This window comes from Falco punctatus (genome assembly GCF_963210335.1).
Source record: "Falco punctatus genome assembly, chromosome: 5".
NCBI lineage: Eukaryota > Metazoa > Chordata > Aves > Falconiformes > Falconidae > Falco > Falco punctatus.
In genome coordinates, this window is record NC_137584.1 from 16,737,737 (window position 1) to 16,744,269 (window position 6,533).

The window sequence follows — 6,533 nt, forward strand, 5'->3', positions numbered from 1 at the left end:
TTTTCAACATCTTAACAAGGTCAGTCCTAGCATAAACTGTATTAGAATACTCTTCAACAACTGTTTTCAAAAGCAGTTCTTTGTACAATGCAAAGAGAACCTCTGCCTTCCCAGCTGTATTTTTATACTGTACGCACTGTTCTGTTCTTATGCAGAGCGTGACAGAGCATAATACATTTATCAGACTTGTCCATAGTATTTATCACATTATCATAGGAGTTATGTGATATGGATAACGTGATGGTCCACACAGTTCAGAAAAGAGCTGATTGAAAAAACAGGGTTGGGTCTAGTTGGTCTCAAGAAGGGATTTTGCAATGGGCTTTTTCTAGAGGAATTGTAGAGGAATGAAGGCGGGTTAGTTAACATTGGTAAAATACAGCTGGGCTGGCTTCAGGGGTGGTGGGTTGGCTTATGTTGATAGTGTGCAGCTGTGGCTGGTTCCTGCTAAGTAGTTAAATAGCTCTATGGGATATGGAAATGGAGGACTGGATGAGCAGGATCACTGGATGAAGAGAGACCTGAAAGAAGCAGAGGGATGAAAGAGAGCACCCCAGATGTAGGAGAGACAAGAAGAGGCCCTGGGACAGAGGTTCTCAAACTATGGCCTGTGGGCCAGATACGGTTCCCCCAGGGTCCTCAGTCTGGCCCCCAGTATTTACAGAAGCCCTCTATCCCACCCACCCCCCCTGGCTGGAGGTTGTGGGGGGGGAAACCAAGCAGCCGCAGATGACCTCCTGCCACTTCATCCGCGTGCCGGCCCCCTGTTTAAAAAGTTTGAGGACCTCTGCCCTGGGAGAAGAAGGGGGCCTGGATGAGAAGAGGCTGGCTGGAAGAGGGACCTGGAGAAGAAAGACTCTGGATGCAGCAGAGGCAAGAAGCAGGGTGGACTGGCCTGAAGAGGATGAAGAAACAGCATGGACAGTAGATGAACTTTTGAAACCTTGTGGGGGACTGGTGGCTGTGCTGGGGCAAGGTGTGGGAGCTACTTATTGAAGTCAACCTGGTATGTGGGGGTAAAAGTCTTGTTGCAGCTGGTTAGTTTTGATAGTGCTGTGACAACTTTTTTCAGCCTGCTCTAAGTGGTGCGCTCCTGCCATGCGCTTCCAGCAGCACCACTTGGGTGGTTTTGCGGTCAGCCAGCTCGGACAGTTCATTCTGCTAAAAACTAATGCAGGAAAAAAATACCTTTTCAGGAGGATCAATAGGATGTAGCCACATGTCTGATTGCATAAGGACTTGTGCTGACACAAGAAAAAGATTGGGAAGTTGCAGCCAAGAGCGAGGTGAGATTCAGTTGGCTTAAAGTAGCTTAAGCTTTCCGCAGGATAGCCAACCAACCTTAAAGGGACAATTTTTTTAGACATAGTACTTAATTATTATTCTGATGCTTTATTCTTACCTTTATCTAAGTACAAAGATGCTGAATGAGTTTGCCGCATTTTTGTATTGGATTTACCAGCGTGCCTGCTGATATGCCACAGAGGATACTCCCCACTGTGCTAATAAAAATGGAAGTAATTCAGATTTCTTTCCATGGGAGCTATGTTCAGATTCATCAACAGTTGTGATGCGTTTAAATAATAATAAATTTGGCCTTGAAATGCCATTTCTTCTTTCTGCTTTCCACTTTATTTTAAATATAAATCTCGGATGGAGAGGTGAAAGTACAAATATGTCATATGTATGAATATTAGTAATTCTACAACTCTCATTCTGTAGGATATAGTATTGTAGAATTCAGATGTCAAAACCCAACAAAACTGGTTATTTAGCTCAGCTATTAGCCAGAAGTATTAAAACTGCATGCAGAAGACCCTTTACAGGAGATTTTTTTGTCCAGTTGTGCATTTTCCAGTTATTTGGATTTTTAAGTCGAAGTATAATTAAACAACTAACTCTTTTTCTCATCTGAATATAACCAGAATACCAAACCTTTTGATCTTGCTTTTTCACTAATTATAATATTTTTAGATTCTAAAGAAGGATGTAATTTATAACTGAGAATTTCAGCACATCAGGCAACAAACAGGTTTTTTATCTATGGATGAAAAGCAACAGAACTAAACTGGCAAGAAAAAAAATCTTAATTACAGACAATTTGTTTTCCCTATGACTGTCAAAACCAGACTGTGTCCAAAATAAAAGCAATTATTTCTATTAATTACTAAGTAGAAAGGTTGGATGTTAATGCTTAAAAAAAATCTCAGCTTTGAATGTTTCTCTTCTACATTTATTAAATATCAGCTTTATGAAATTAAATGATTTCTAAATTAAAATTCCATATATTAATGTAGAGCACTGGGTTACAATTACTAGCATATATATACAGAATAAGCAAAACTAATTCATGTTTGTTTTCAGTCTCGCTAGATTTAAAATGTTATTTGGGTTGCAAAGACAGTCTAATTTCTGTTTTCATTTTTTTGTATGACAAAGTAATCGTGGAAAATGTTTTGTTATTTCTTCAAGTGCTCCCCTTAAAGCCTACTGCAGAATAGAAGATGTTTTAAGAGATGATGTCTAATTACCTATTAACTACCAAATTGCCTCTATTTAGGATCTAGGATGTCAGTAGGGATCTCTCTGTGTTTTGGAAGCACTGGAAAATTTTGTCTTTTTACATGAAGCTTTGCTCTATTAGGAATGATTCAGGGCAGAAGTTTTCCATATAGTTTTGATCCTTTTTAGTATTTATCTAGAATTTATTTACCTCTCTTGACTTTTTCGTTCTTCTACCTGAGAAGCATTTGGACAATTTTTCATACACATTCGATTTCTGAGTGAGAAGCATGGTGCAGACTTTCTAACTAATGTCTCTGTGGGGCTTATACCATGCCCTGCTGTAGGAGTCCTTTGCCCCTAGAAAAAGCTGAAGACTTGGCTGTGATACCCTCTCTTCAGTTTAACCTGTCTGTTCTACGTAGTGCTTGCCATTGCATAACCACAGTGCATTGGATAACTAAATTTGCCAGTCTGAAATCATACTCTGCAACAAAGCACTGACATTCAAAACTAGTAACTGAAATCCATTTTGTCCTTACAGAAGCCATAATAGTTACAAATCTTTTAGCTTCTTTATAAATCCACAGCGAATAGCAGGTGGAGAATGTGGTATTTCAATAAATAGGAAAAATACTAACTACTAAGCATATGGAGACTTGCTGTTTGCAAAACATACTGTATAATTTTCTCAGATTGCTCTACCTAGCGGTGCTGGTGTAACAAGAAGTTCTGTTTTCTAGAGCTTTATACCCTCCATACTCCAGTATTTTTAACCATGCCACTGCTGAACCATTTGAGCTAAGGGTCTTTATTTATGGATATAAGTGTCATCCTGTATCCTCCTCTGTGGGACTCGGGCATCTGAAACAGTGTAGCAGTAGATCATACATGTCATGAGTTAAGCAGTTTTTCATGTGGTTTAAATCAATTCAGGATCAAAGTGGCTTATTGATTTATTAATGACACAGTTAACTGGCAATCAGTGAACTATACATTCAGGATCAATACAGGCAGCACAACAGATAAACCACAGTCCCAGATGGCTGAAAAATATTAATATAGCCCTACAGATTTCCAAAAAGTCTTCTGTAGGTAATGCCTTCCACACCCACACCCCCCCAATACTTACATGTACCCTTACACCCTCTGGCAGTCCAGGTACAACATGCCCCGCCCCGTGTGGATACAGGTCCCCCAGGTGGTCCCCTGCTTGGGGCCATAGACGGGTGCCCCACATAGCCCTGTGTGCATGCTGAGGAAGGGTGCCCCCACATTGCTTCTGTGCTGGGGGTCACTGACTGGGTACAGGGTGCTTCTGCACCCCACAGGGAGCTGTTGAGCTTGGCCCAGGCAGGGATAGGATACCACAGGGTGATGCCTGTCAGTGCCTAGCCAGGTTTCTTATCTAGCTCTGAGGTCTCTCCCGACACCTAAAACTTTAGATTTATCTTATGCTGCTTTTCAGCCAGTTTCAATAGCCTTTTTCCAATTTCATGGTTAGTGTTTTATCTAATTAATGGTTGTCCTGGAGTTCCTCCTTGGCACTGTCAGTGTGGGGCAAAGGTGTGGTTGTCCCATCACACACCTGTTACACACTCATAAACTTGTACTGGGTGTAGGCATCAAGGTGTGGGTAGTGGGGTGGGGGAGAGGGGGGAATGGTTAGTCATCTCCCTGTCTTTACATGCCACAGGAGTTTTTTCCACCTTACTTCCTCCCCCACCCTGTTGAGGAGGGGGAGTGTATTGGTCATATATATGTCCAGTAACATATCGGACACATTTATTTCTGACATGCGTGGTCACTTATACCTTCTCTGAGTTTCTTGGCTATTTTATAAAATATGAATCTTTTGCATTTTGAAAAGCAAATGCACCTGTGATTCACATTGTGGGGGAAAAAATGCTATCTGCTGGTGTCTACTTCCCTGGACTATGACCATGCTAATTGACTCATCATTCATAAAGGCTAGACAAATTATATGACACAGTATGAAGGTACCGTACATGAATATCACACACACACAGAGAACATATCTTTACATAGGTATTTTATAAAATTTTGCATTTAGGAGGTGAAGCCTGAATACTCTTCCCTTATGCCTTTGAGTCTGTAACTTGACAAGTATTTAATTTTCTAGTGTGCAATGTGTTTTGTGGATACTGATCCTGAGAAGCAATTTATAGACGTGACGCTCCTATGAAGAATAAAGGTATTAAGATGCAAGGTAAACTACAAGAAAACATACAGTTGGTCTTGAATGAATACTTATCTGATCTGAGGAAGAGCAGGGAGATTAGCTGCTGATCTGTTCATGTGTTTGTGGAGGCAGGTGTAAAAGAAAAAGGAAGAACACACACTTTCGTGCTCTGCACGTCCAGCTTTGTTACCAGTTGGACATAAGACACTTCCTTTTCTCTGCATTTTAAACAAATTACGTTTCCCTGTTATCCACTGCTACAACTACCAGTCGCATGTGTTAAGAGGTGAGACGCATCTATTAAACACTAGGGTACCAATCTGAACACATGATGCCTGTAGTTTATCTGTGAAACGGAAGTCAAATGACTCTGTGTGTTCTGTTCTGTACAATTTTCAAGCAATATAAAAACTTCTGAAAGAATATTTTCATTTGAAGAACTGAAGGAAAAGTTGGAAAGACAGTAGACTATATGATTTCATTGAGAGTCTCCCCCTTAATCTTTAAAAAGATTGACAAAGGAATCATGTTGATCTCAGCCTTAAAAGAAAAAAACTAAGGTAAATTTAATTGTTAAATATAAGTGTATTTTGTGTCAAGGGTGTTAAAAAATCATATACATTATTGTTCTGATTGGTATTTTGATTCTAATTTACGTTTTACATTTTAATAGACTATAATGAATATATCCCAGAATTTTGTAGAGGTCTGAGATGTGATTAGAAAAGTCTTTTGATTGACACAGTAAAATTTTCTGATCTGGGAAAAAGACACAACACTAAGGAAAAGCTTCTGATTAGTTATTAGTGATCTAAAGGTGAGGAAATTTGAGCATTACCTCCTGAAGATACTTACTTCCAGTAGTTGCATGAAATGTGAGGGTTTTCTCTGGGTCAAGGGTTCAATCCTGGCTCATTCCCAGGTTATCCAGGGCTAACAAAGTATCTGGTAGTGATCGGAATTGCTAAATCTTCTCAAATCTAGACAGACTTATCCTTGTTCTTTGGTTTAAGCTATGGCTTTATCTACTTCTCAATCTTTTCCAAATCTCTGTTGAGTCCTGCTGCATCCCTTAACCTCTGGATCACTCATATCAGAGGTCTTGGAAAGCTTGGAGTACCATTGTGAAAATAAGAAGGATCTTTTTCTTAGCTGATGGCAGCAGGCAGTCAAAAAGTCTCTGTAGTCCAGGGAAATCAAAGGGCTTCACCTGGAAACCAGACCTTTGATTTAGCCATAGCACTTAGCACGTTTTATAAAGTTTTTTACTTAACTCCTTTTTAAAACACATATTCTATTTTAATTTAAAAAGGTAGGTTGTCAATACTAGTCAAAACATTTGTCATTGCAGATGTTGAGTTCACTGAGAAAAAGCGTTTGTGTGCAAAATGCAGTTTTGTTTCACGCATCACACTATGACATCATTTTCCAGCTGACAGCAAGTCATATAGTCCCATTAGCACCTGTAAATAAAAAAGGGGCTCTATACTCCTCTATACTCTCCTGTAAAGATACTGCTACCATAGAAGTACTGTAATGCAAACAACAAGAAGTACTTTTCCAGCAGTTGAAAGAAGATGTTACAAGAGAGAAAATGGCCAGAGACATTATGTTCTGAGGCCACAAAAGCACGTGCAGCTTACCAAAGCCAACTACCTAATTGCACCATCTGTGTTACTGTGGCATTCTTAAGGCAAATATAAAAGCAAATATTGCATGGATCCACTGATATGTGAACAGACATGTTCAGTAATCTGTGGTGCCATTTTGACTTTGCAGAGACAATGGGCATGGCTCCAGTACTGTAATTCCAGGAAAGTTCCCACTG